The 13,497-nt window shown below is 43.4% G+C and overlaps 1 long non-coding RNA gene across 1 annotated transcript; it reads right to left on the reverse strand.

Annotated features, from left to right (window-relative positions):
- Positions 1-6,453: 6,453 nt before the first annotated feature.
- On the reverse strand, positions 6,454-13,180 carry LOC132614681 (uncharacterized). Its single transcript, XR_009572405.1, has 2 exons — positions 12,764-13,180; positions 6,454-6,824 (listed from the first exon to the last, which is right to left on the reverse strand). It is a non-coding gene; the product is annotated as an uncharacterized LOC132614681 (long non-coding RNA).
- Between the last annotated feature and the right edge of the window lie 317 nt (positions 13,181-13,497).

Below are 13,497 nucleotides of genomic sequence, written 5' to 3' on the forward strand. Positions count from 1 at the left end.
CAATAATTGGCTAGCATCAAGAAAAGAAAATGCGCCTCCTCCCGTGTGGCAAGAATTTGTAGATGCTTTCATCCGCCACTATTTGCCACCCGAGGTTCACTGAGCTAGACCGGATAGGTTCTTAAATCTAAAACAAGGAAATATGACTACCCGGGAATATAACCTTCAATTTAATTCATTGGCTAGATATGCCCCGACTATGGTGGCCGATATAGGAGATAAGGTACATAGGTTTGTGAGTGGCTTAGGGCCACATTTGTTCAAGGATTGTTTGACGGCTTCGTTGCAAGATGGGATGGATATTTCCTGAATACAAGCCCATACCCAGAATTTAGAAGGATAACAGCATCCGCAGAGGGGTGATCGTGATATCGATAGAAGGCGAAGTAAGAGGGCCAGATCTATGGGGGCAGGAAGTGATTATAGAGGGGGATCAAGGCAGACACATTCTAGACACTCAGGCTAATCGGTGACTAGTGTATCTTCTCGATTTACGGGTAGGAGATTTGATCACTCCTTTTGTTCAGGACAGGGTCAAAGTTCGAGGGCCTCAGATTCTCAGTTTGGGGGAGATTATAGCCAGAGGAGACCCCCAGTACCGTGTTGCAGCCAGTACGGTAGATTACATTCTGGACGGTGTCGCCAAGGTTCAGATGCTTGCTATGCCTGCGACCAGGTTTGGCACATGATGCGAGATTTCCCGTCGATGAGTGGTAGAGTTAGGGTTCAGCCCACAGGATCAGTGGTTGGTTCATCTTCAGTGCGCCTGGTAGGGCAGATTCCCCAGATTTCTGCAGGTCAAGGTAGAGGCAGAGGGGGAGCATTTACTTTAGGTGCTACTCATCCCCGTGTGTATGCTTTAGCCGGACGACAGGATCTTGAGTCCTCCCCGGATGTGGTTGCAGGTACATTATCCATATTTTCCCATGAAGTATATGCATTGATAGATCCAGGTTCTACTCTATCTTATATTACCCCGTATGTTGCTGGTCGTATTAGGGTGAAACCCGAGCCAATAAAACCTTTTGAGGTATCTACTCCTGTTGGTGATCCCGTGATAGCTAAACAGGTGTATAAAAATTGTGGGCTTGTGATATGCAATTGCTAGACCAAAGCTGATTTAATTGAGCTAGAAATGTTAGATTTTGATGTGATTATGGGTATGGATTGGTTGGCTTCGTGTTATGCTAGTGTTGATTGCCGAATGAAAATAGTTCGATTTCAATTTCCGGGAGAGCCCGTGCTTGAATGGAAAGGTAATACAGCATCTCCAAATGGTAGGTTTATTTCCTACCTTAAGGCAAGGAAAATGATAGCTAAGGGCTATATTTATCACTTAGTTCAAGTTCATGATACCGAAGCAAAGTCACCAAATTTCCAATCCGTTCCGGTAGCGAATGAATTTCCGGATGTATTTCCAGATGAACTTCCAGGCCTTCCTCCAGAAAGAGAGATTGATTTCGCCATTGATGTGTTACCGGACACCAAGCCTATTTCTATTCCTCCGTATCGAATGGCTCCGACAGAATTGAAAGAGCTAAAGGCACAGTTGAAAGATTTGCTTGAAAAGGGGTTTATTAAACCCAGTTCATCACCGTGGGGAGCACCAGTCTTGTTCATGAGAAAGAAAGATGGTTCCCTACGAATGTGCATCGATTATAGGCAGTTGAATAAGGTGACGATAAAGAACAAATATCCTCTCCCAAGGATTGATGATTTATTTGATCAACTACAGGGTGCCAAGTGGTTTTCGAAAATAGACTTGAGGTCAGGGTATCACCAAGTGAGAGTTAAAGAAGAAGATATTCTCAAAACAGCTTTCAGAACGAGATATGGCCATTATGAACTTCGGGTGATGTTGTTTGGGTTGACTAATGCTCCGACAGTGTTCATGAATTTGATGAATAATGTATTCAGGCCCCCCTTGGATATATTCATGATAGTATTCATTGATGATATTCTGGTATACTCTCGCACAGAATCAGAACGTGCAGATCATTTACGTATTGTTCTTTGAATTCTTTGGACTCGAGAATTGTATGCAAAATTTTCAAAGTGCGAGTTTTGGCTGAATTCTGTGACATTTCTGGGCCATGTTATTTCAGATGATGGTATTCGAGTTGATACTCAGAAAATTGAGGTTGTGAAGACTTGGCCAAGGCCTACGATGCCTACAGAAGTCCATAGTTTTCTAGGATTGGCAGGGTACTATAGAAGATCCGTAGAGGGATTTTCCTCTATTTCATCCCCATTGACGAAGCTAACCCAGAAGTCAGTTAAATTTCAGTGGAATGATGCTTGTGAACGCAACTTCCAAGAGTTGAAGGACAGATTAACCTCAGCTCCAGTCTTAACACTTCCAGAAGGGCCAGATGGTTATGTCGTATATTGTGATGCTTTCGGTGTTGGGTTAGGATGTGTGTTAATGCAGCACGGTAGAGTCATTGTTTATGCTTCGAGACAACTGCGGAAACATGAAAAGAACTACCCAACCCATGATCTCGAATTGGCTGCAGTTATTCATGCATTAAAAATGTGGAGACATTACTTGTATGGAGTGCATGTTGATATTTATACAGATCACAAGAGTCTTCAATACATTTTCAAGCAGAAGGAGTTAAATTTCCGGCAGAGACGGTGGTTAGAGTTATTGAAGGATTATAATGTGAGCATTTTGTACCACCCCGGAAAGGAAAATGTAGTAGCTAATGCGCTTAGCCGCCGATCAATGGGTATCCTATGTGAAGTTCCTCCGAAAATGAAAGAATTGATTCATGACCTCAACCAACTAGCTAATCTTGGAGTACGTGTAATTGATTCGGGTAGTGCAGGAATTAGTATAAATGATCCCATAGTTTCGTCCCTGAATATGGAAGTGAAAGAGTGACAATATGAAGATCCTCAGTTGAGCCATTATAGAGACGTATTTCATGAAAAAGAGAAGTCTCCATTTGAAATTTCCATTGATGGAATTCTTAGATACCAAGGCAGGCTATGCATTCCGAATGTTGCAGAATTGCGCCGCTGGATTCTAGAAGAAGCCCATTATTCTCGGTATTCTATTCACCCAGGTGCAACAAAGATGTATCATGATCTCAAGTTGATATATTGGTGGGACAGCATGCAGAAAGACATAGCAGAATTTGTAGCTTAGTGTCCAAATTGCCAGCAAGTGAAAATCGAACATCAAAAGTCAAGTGGATTATTGCAAGAAATGGAAATCCCTACTTGGATGTGGGAAGTGATCAACATGGATTTTATCGTGGGATTACCTCGTTCCTGAGGCAAGTATGATTCCATATGGGTGATCATGGACAGACTCACGAAAGCAGCCCATTTTCTTCTAGTCAGAACCACATACTCAGCAGAAGATTATGCGAGGTTGTATCTCAAAGAAATTGTGCGACTCCATGGCATTCCAATATCCATTATCACAGATAGAGGAGCGCAATTTATAGCCAAGTTCTGGAAATCTTTCCGAGAAGGTCTAGGTACCCAAGTAAAGCTCAGCACGACATTTCATCCACAGACCGATGGACAAGCCGAACGTACCATTCAGACCTTGGAGGATATGCTAAGAGCATGTGTTCTAGATTTCTATGGTAGTTGGGATGATCACTTACCTCTAATTGAGTTTGCATACAACAATAGCTACCATTCCAGTATCCAAATGGCTTAGTATGAAGCTTTATATGAAAGGAAGTGCAGATCCCAAATTGGATGGTTTGAAATAGGAGAAGTACAGCTAATAGGCCCTGAATTGATTCAGCAAGCGGTAGAAAAAGTCAAGGTGATCCGAGATCGATTGTTGACAGCCCAAAGTCGCCAAAAATCTTATGCGAACAACCGCCGACGAGATTTAGAATTTCAAATTGATGACTGGGTATTTTTGAAGGTGTCGCCAATGAAAGGGGTGATGAGATTTGGCAAGAAAGGGAAGTTAAGTCCTCGATACATTGGACCCTATAAAATTATCCGCATGGTGGGTCATGTAGCTTATGGATTGGACTTGCCTTCAGAGCTTGAATCAGTCCATACAGTTTTTCATGTCTCAATGATCCGCAAGTGTGTTGAAGATCCTACGAGGATTGTCCCAATAGATGATGTTCAAGTGACAGAAAAGCTAGCATATGAAGAAGTGCCCATTACTATATTAGACAGGCAAGTGCGGAGACTTCGAAATAAGGAAGTAGCTTCAGTTAAATTCTTGTGGCAGAACGAAAACCGAGAGGAAATGACTTGGGAAGCAGAAGAGAGTATAAAATCCAAATACCCGCATCTATTTCATCCCCCAGGAGAGATCAAAGATGAGACATTAACATTATGAGGTATTTTATTACACCTTGAAAATTTTCCGTTAATGGACAGTGAATTGACTAACGAAGGGAACGACGTATATGATGTTTTGATAAGTAATAAACAGCATTTGATGACTCTAATCAAGGTTCAAAGACATTTGAGGTGAGGGAAGGAAGGTTGTCAAGGAAAGTAAGAGGTAAGTTGAGTATCGGATAAGAATTTCGAGTGACAAGTTAAGGATGGCATAATGATGTCTTGGAGAAGAGTGATAACGTCCCTTAGATTGGTATTAAAGTGTTAAACAAGTGTTAAGAAGGTTCTATAAGGATTGGAGATCAAACGAAACTACGAGAACAACTTCGGAAAAACTGGGAGTTACACGACCACATTATACGGCCCGTGAATGTTATACGGACCGTATAATGGTCCGTATAACCCAACAGCAACGAATTGTTCCAAGGTGGTGAACCACGACCACTTGTACGGACCGTGAAATGTTCCACGGAACGTACAAGTGTCCGTGGAAGTCCCGACGGGCTGAGTTATTCTAAGTATTTAAATGTGATCCCACTTCATTATATTCATTCTCCTCACTTCTCCACTTCTCTCCAAGCTTCTAGAGGGTTCCATTCACACTTTATATACAAGAATACAAAGGAAAGTGAAGATCAATATCAAGAATTCAAGTGAATCAAGTGCAAGAAGCTCACTAGGGTTCCTCCAAGCCAAAAATTCTCTTGGGAGTGAAGCTAGGGTTTTCTCCAAGTGAAGTATTACCAACCAAAACCCGTTCCTACGCATTCAAAGGTGAGTTTCATGATTATTCCATGTTGTTTAAGGTGTTTAAAGTTAAAAACACATGGATTGTAGAAAAATATAGGAAATGGGTCATGAATGTGTGAATAGTGACATTGTTGGGTAAAAGTTTGGATTGAATTATGAATATTGGTATGTTGTGGTTGTAAGTATGTTGTGAATGACATTTATACCATGGAATAAGTATTATATATGAGAAAATGCGATAGTGAACTATAACCACAATTATGGAGAAATTGAAGAGGAATTGTGAAATGCGGATAATGTAGATGAATGATGATTGTTGTCTATTATATTGTGAATGTTGTTATGAACGTTTGGGAGTTGATATAGAATATAGGGAAAGTAGTATAAACAAAGGAAATTCTGCCCAATTTTCTTTAGCTTTAGTAAGCTCGTTTAAGTAATCGTTTAACTAATGTTAATGCGAACTCCCGTGAAGGTAAGGACGCGAGCATTGAAGGAGAACGGTCAAGCGGTAGAATAGCTAAAGGAAAAGGTATGTAAGGTTAACCCTTTCCTTCTAAGGCATTAAACTTCCTAATTTTCCATGATCATCCTATACGATGGAGACTATGAGTCCATGAATATACAAAGCTACATACGCATTTGATTAAGAAAGGAAATACGATACGAGATATGATATTCCCTCCTTCTTCATGATTTTTCCTACGTATCGAAAACTATGAGTCTATGATCGTAAAGAACTTCATACAAGATAAAGAAAAGAGACACGTTATGAGCATGACAATATTGATGATGAATCTAAGTCTAGGAGTCCTAAAGCTCATGAATGACATTCCTACGAAGATGGTAATCCTTATACGATTCCTATGATATTATTTCCCCTACATTTCTATGAATTTCTTATATTCCGGAGCTAAGAATCTATGATCATGAATAGCCACGTGAGATAAAGCTAAGAGGCATGTTATGAGCAAGATAATGAAGATGATAAGCTTAAGTCTAAAGATTCTAGAGTTCATGGTATAATGTTTCTACCATGAACTAGAGATTATAATGTCTATCATACGATATTCAAACGAAGTTCATGCTACGAATATGATGTGATTTTCATAGATTGTCTTTAAATTCAAATGTATGTTTTAATGAAAGATTACGATAAGCTTATAAGATGTATATTGTCACGACCCAGCCCCGTGGGCCGCGACTGGCGCCCTACTTGGGCACCCAGACCTGGTTACATATTCCAGTTACATACAAACGATTAGCCAAAGCCAGTAAGGCTACATAAACAGACTTGGACCATTTCCAGGAAAATTTTGGCAGAGTTTCCTCTGTTTTACGGACTACCCAGTATATCCTGCACGCAGAAAATACCAACAAAAGCCACTCAGGGCTAACAGGACAATATATATATACATATATCAAACGCGGACTGGCCGCCTCGGCGTATAGAATCGCCTAATCAAAACATGCGGACTGGCCGCCTCAGTATATGAGAATCGCACAACGACATGTTCACATAACCATACCTAAGGACCATAACCCACAACCCTGTCCACAGACCTCTAACAGACCGACAGAATCATATGGCGGGACAGGGCCCCGCCGTACCCAAACAGCCAAATATACAAAATATATACAGCAACAGATGTCTATACCAGAAGTGGACTCCGGATCAAGTAGGAGTACTCCGAGATAGCAGAAAAGTGGAGCCTACAATGGGGGATCACCAATGTCTGTACCTGCGGGCATAAAACGCAGCCCCCCGCAGAAAAGGGGGCCAGTACGAAATATGTACTGAGTATGTAAAGCACGGAGTACAGAAATATGGATCAAAACTGATAGCAAACCAGACAGTAAAGTGGAGTATAAACCGGTACATCAAAATCAGTGTCAAAATCACATACATATACGTAATGCAAATGAAATCATGCAAACGTTACAGAACGTGGTCGCCACTCCGACGCAGGCGCCACACACAGCATAACACCAGAAGGTTTCAAATCTCCGTACATCCCCGAACACAAATATAATCATAGGTGAGCGTATTGCATCACGAGCCATATCACAGCATAACTCCAAACGGTCCTGGCCCTATGGCGAAGCCTCGGGAACCGTAGCACAGCATACGACCGAATTATCACAAAGCGCACGAATCAAAACCGGCCCGGGAACCGGTGAACGAAGTCATAACAAGGCACGAGCGGAGTCGTGAGCGGACAATGCAAATCATATTTCAAAATAGTCTTTCAAAACATGATAGTCTCATAAATTATTTCATAATACAAAATAATCGCATACTTAGTCAATATAAAGTTCCATTTCACGAAACATTTCCAAGGTAGTACGTATAGCTCAAAACGTAACTTAGCATATCGTAACATTCAAAATACATCCCGTAGGAGGAAGTTCCAAAATCGAAAGTGCTACTCCAAACGTTATTCAAAAAGACAGCCCAATGAGACACATAGGGCGTCTCGGGGTTAGCGGGCCCACCTCGAGTCAAGTGAGGTGACGAACATATTTTTACGAACATTTATATGCCAGGGGTCATACATAATCATTACTAGGTTACCCGACCACATTTCGATAGGTTGGAGGCGAATGGTGGCATTCTAGCCAAAATAGAGCCCTTAGGCTTCAATTGAATTGAATGAATAGTAACTTTTCTGTGGATCGGGTTTCGAGGAACAAAAATGATCCGGAGGGTCTCATATTCGACTAACATACTAGGATATGCCAAATGAAGGAGTGGGAAGCTTTACATACCTCACAGACGTCGTAAGCCCTTCCAAAAGTCCAGTCCCGTTTCGTCAAAAATCTGCAAATGGTCAAAGTTACCAATTGAGATTCTTAGGCTTAAAATTTCCATTAACTTGATTTTTGTCTACCGAAATTTCGGCAGCATTTCCCCTATAAATCTAACACCCCCGAGACTTAGCTCGGCTCAAAATACACCAACTACAACAACCCAAACGTCACAGCAACGCAACTACAATTTAAAGCATTCTAGTTTCAAGATTCTACCTTAATACACAAGTCGACAATTTTCATTCAAATTTCACAATTTCTAAACTTATGTCTACATTATGGTATTCATTCACTCACTTAAAATTATTCAATCACATTCCAACTACAATCCAAGCCATACACCAAAAATTGCTCCAAGACCCACAACTTCCCCATAACCATCGAAACTCACAACAAGCGTTCTAACTTGTGTCATTTCATTCCGAATTCATTAATATCAACCATAAATCATATTTAAAGCCTTTAGCATCAAAGATATACAATGATATACACAGTTATACCGAAGGTATACACTTTCCGATAACGTCCAAAACCATTTCCCAACGCCACTTTAGTTCATCAATCGATTATTTATGACATAAAAGTCACGACGACGCATTAAGCAGACTAAGCAAGATCAATTCACATTTATTTCCTCTTCTTAAGGGCACACGGCCACCACACCAATCACACACACACACACGGCTTCATACACACCATCAAACAACGGAATTCTCGTCTATTACCAATCCTTAACACATTTATGTCAATTCCATAACATTAAAAGGGCCAAATTCTTACCTTTCCTTGAAATTTCAATTCGCCGCACACGTCGCTCTTTCGCCAAACCAATTATATCAAGTTGGAGAGCGTCTCGAACTTACTACGAATATGAGAGAAACAAGATTTTTAGATTAAACACAAGGCAAGAAAAAAAATTTGAAGGAGGGGAAAGGGGTTCGGCCGAGAGGGAGTATTATGATTTCTTGGAAATTTTGATCTTGTTTTCTAGAAAATCCCAAGCATTTGCATCATATATATCCACTTAATAGTCATGTGCATAGCACATGACATAAACTAATGGATTTGGGCTTTGCCATGGCCGGCCCTCACTTGATTTTTGGGCCTTGTTTTTGCATTGAATTATCTTGGGCCCAATTCTTAAAATGCCCCGTTTTGAAATTCCCGAAACTAATTTACGGAGTTCCAAATTTATCCTTGGCCCTTCCCGAGGTTTTAGCATTTAAAGATTCCACAACCAACATAGCCATATTCACAAAAATTAAATTAGGTCCTTCTAACACCCGAGTCATAATTATTTCACGATTTTTAATTATACGAAAACGCGGGATATAACATTCTCCCCCCCTTAAGAACATTCGTCCCCGAATGTTAAACAATTCTTACGAAGGCTCACAAACATAACGGGAAAACCATCTTTATATAGCACAAATGGTCCATCCGTTCATTAATATAACAAATTCAAAAGTTTACATTACAAGAGGCGTAGGGAATAAATGGGGGTATTTCTTCTTCATCTCATCCTCCGCCTCCCAAGTCATCTCCTCCCGATTATTGTTGCGCCACAGGACTTTGACAGAAGGCACCTCCTTAGTGCGCAACCTCCTCACCTGACGATCCAGGATAGATACAGGCTGCTCGTCATAAGACAATTGCTCTGTCACCTGAAGATCATCTACTGGGAATATCCTGGAAGGATCACCAATACATTTCCGCAGCATAGACACATGAAATACCGGGTGTACGGCCTCCAAGTCGGATGGTAAGTCTAGCTCATAGGCGACCTCGCCTATCTTTCGAACAATCTGATACGGCCCAATGTACCGGGGGCTCAACTTACCCTTCCTACCGAACCTCATAACACCCTTCATGGGCGATACCTTCAGGAATACCCAGTCGCCAATCTGGAACTCTAACGGTCGACGTCGTCTATCTGCATAAGCTTTCTGTCGACTCTGAGCAGCCAATAGTCGTTCCCGAATAAGTTTTACCTTATCTACAGCTTCCTGGATCACATCAGGCCCAATCAGCTTAGTCTCGCCGACGTCAAACCAGCCAATGGGAGACCTGCATCTCCTGCCATAGAGGGCCTCGTACGGAGCCATCTGAATACTGGAATGATAACTGTTATTATAAGCGAACTCAATAAGCGGCAAATGATCATCCCAGCTGCCCCTGAAATCAATAACGCAGGCCCGTAACATATCCTCGAGCGTCTGAATAGTGCGCTCGGCCTGCCCGTCGGACTGAGGGTGAAAAGCTGTACTAAGACTCACCTGAGTCCCTAGTCCCTCCTGAAATGACCTCCAGAAATTTGCTGTAAACTGGGCACCTCGGTCAGTAATAATAGATATAGGGACTCCGTGAAGTCTGACTATCTCTCTGATATATAATCTGGCATAGTCCTCAGCCGAATAAGTAGTCCGAACCGGGAGGAAATGGGCCGATTTCGTCAGCCTGTCAACAATAACCCAAATAGAATCATACCTGCGTGGAGTACGCGGTAACCCAACGACGAAATCCATATTAATCAACTCCCATTTCCAGGCTGGAATTTCCATCTCCTGTAACAATCCACCGGGCTTCTGATGCTCGATCTTAACTCGCTGGCAGTTCGGGCACTGACTAACAAACTCAGCAATATCTTTCTTCATGCCGTCCCACCAATACAAACACCTGAGGTCCCGATACATTTTAGTGGAACCAGGATGAACAGAATACCGTGCATTATGGGCCTCGCCCATAATCTGCCGCCGTAAGCCCGCAACGTCCGGTACACAGAATCTGCCGTCATATAATAATACTCCGTCAGGCGAGATCTCAAACTGAGTCTTGGCTCTATTAAGAGCCACATCTCTGTACTGAATCAAAAGAGGATCCTCAAATTGGCGCTGCTTTACCTCCTGAATAATAGATGACTCGGCAACTGGACGAACAGAAATCCCAGAATCTCCAGAATCTGCCAAACGAACTCCAAGGCTGGCCAGCTGATGAATATCACGAACCAAGTCTTTCTTACCAGACGGTACATCAGCCAAGCTGCCCATAGACTTGCGGCTAAGCGCATCTGCTACTACATTGGCTTTCCCCGGATGGTACAGAATATCAACGTCGTAATCCTTTAGTAGCTCCAACCATCTCCGCTGCCGTAAATTTAGCTCCTTCTGCTTAAAAATATACTGGAGACTCTTATGGTCCGTATAGATATCAACATGGACCCCATATAAATAATGCCGCCAAATCTTCAAAGAATGAATCACTGCGGCCAACTCAAGGTCATGAGTGGGATAGTTCCTCTCGTGCGGTCTGAGCTGCCGGGAAGCATAGGCTATGACTCGACCGTGTTGCATCAATACACAACCTACCCCAATACCAGAGGCGTCACAATAAACAACATACCCATCAGATCCCTCTGGAAGAGCCAAAACTGGAGCTGTAATCAATTTTTCTTTCAGCATCTGAAAGCTGCGCTCACAGGCATCTGTCCACTGGAACTTTGCTGCTTTCTGGGTGAGCCTCGTCAGGGGTGCTGCAATAGAAGAAAAATCCTCCACGAACCTGCGATAATACCCAGCCAATCCCAGAAAACTGCGCACCTCTGTCGGTGTAGTAGGCCTGGGCCAATTCTGTACAGCCTCTATCTTCTGCGTATCGACCCGAATACCATCTGCGCTGACAATATGGCCCAAGAATGCCACAGAAGTTAACCAGAATTCACATTTGGAGAATTTAGCGTATAACTGCTGTTGACGGAGAATACCAAGCACCGTCCTCAGATGATCTGAATGCTCCTCGGCTGATCGCGAGTAAATCAGAATGTCATCAATAAACACAATAACGAACATATCCAGAAAAGGCCGAAATACCCGATTCATCAGATCCATAAATACCGCTGGAGCATTAGTCAGCCCGAAAGACATAACTCTGAACTCATAATGCCCATACCGGGTCCTGAAAGCAGTCTTCGGGATATCTGACTCCCGCACTCGCACCTGATGATAGCCTGAGCGCAAATCTATCTTTGAAAAATGTCTGGCTCCCTGCAACTGATCAAACAAATCATCGATCCGGGGAAGGGGATATTTATTCTTTATAGTCACCTTATTTAGCTGCCGGTAATCAATACACATCCGTAGTGACCCATCTTTCTTTCTGACAAACAATACCGGTGCTCCCCAGGGTGATGTGCTGGGTCTAATAAAGCCCTTATCCAGCAAATCTTTCAGCTGCTCTTTCAACTCCTTCAACTCGGCTGGTGCCATCCTGTACGGAGGAATAGATATAGGCTGCGTATCCGGCATCAACTCTATAGCGAAATCGATCTCCCGCTCAGGCGGAAGGCCAGGAAGCTCGTCAGGAAAAACATCTGGAAACTCACTGACGACCGGAACAGACTGAAGGGTAGGTACCTCAGCTGCAGTATCGTGCACACGAACCAAATGATAGATATACCCCTTCTGGATCATCTTCTTAGCCTTGAGGTATGAAATAAACTTACCCCTCGGCGATGCTGTAGATCCGAACCACTCTATAACTGGTTCCCCTGGAAACTGAAAACGGACTACCTTTTTCTGGCAGTCAACATTAGCATAACAGGAAGCTAACCAGTCCATACCCATAATAACATCAAACTCGAGCATGTCTAACTCTACCAAATCAGCCTTAGTGCTACGATCATATATAGTCACAGGACAATCCCTATAAACCTGCCTCGCTATAACATAATCCCCAACTGGCGTAGCTACCTCAAATGGCTCTATAGGCTCAGACACTACTCCAATTTTACTAGCTACGAGCGGGGAAATATATGATAGAGTAGAACCAGGGTCAATCAATGCATATACAGATCTGGAGAAAACCAGCAATGTACCTGTGACGACGTTTGGCGAAGCCTCCTGATCCTGGCGGCTGGCCAAAGCATATATGCGGTTCGAAGGACCGCTAGAACCTGCAACGCCACCGCGGCCTCGACCGCGTCCCGCCGATGTCGGCACACCTCGCCCTGCAGGGCGTGCAACAGATGGAGCAGATGATGAACCGGCGGCTGACCCTGTCGGCTGAGCCACACTACCGGAACCGCTGGCCAACGGACAATCTCTCATAAAATGGCCCTGACCGCCGCACGTAAAACAAGCTCCTGTAGCTCGATAACACTCCCCTGGATGAGACTTCCCGCAATGAGAACAACGGGGCCTAGGTGGTCTGGGCTGGCTGGGGCCTCTGGACACCTGTGGACCTGCCGCTCTGGAGCCCTGACCGGCCCCAAACGGTCCCGCACTATCCAATCTCCGACCGCCTGACTGAGTACTCTGGCCGGGTGGAGGTAGCTGTCTGCCTGACTGCCGCTGCTGAGGCTGTCCGCCTCGAGAATCCCCGGAATAACCTGCGAACCTAGCCCTCTTGGGCGGCCTCCTGTCACGATCTCTAGTGGACTGATCTGCTCGGTACCTGTCCTCCATCCCCTGAGCATACGCCTGTAATCTGGCGATATCCATATCTGTCCGTGATGCCATCGACATACAGGACTCAACTAAGTAACGGTCCAGCCCGATCACATATCGGTGCATCCGGTCCGCCATCTCTGCCACTATAGCCGGAGCATAT

This window comes from Lycium barbarum, chromosome 10 (assembly GCF_019175385.1).
Source record: "Lycium barbarum isolate Lr01 chromosome 10, ASM1917538v2, whole genome shotgun sequence".
Classification (NCBI taxonomy): Eukaryota; Viridiplantae; Streptophyta; class Magnoliopsida; order Solanales; family Solanaceae; genus Lycium; species Lycium barbarum.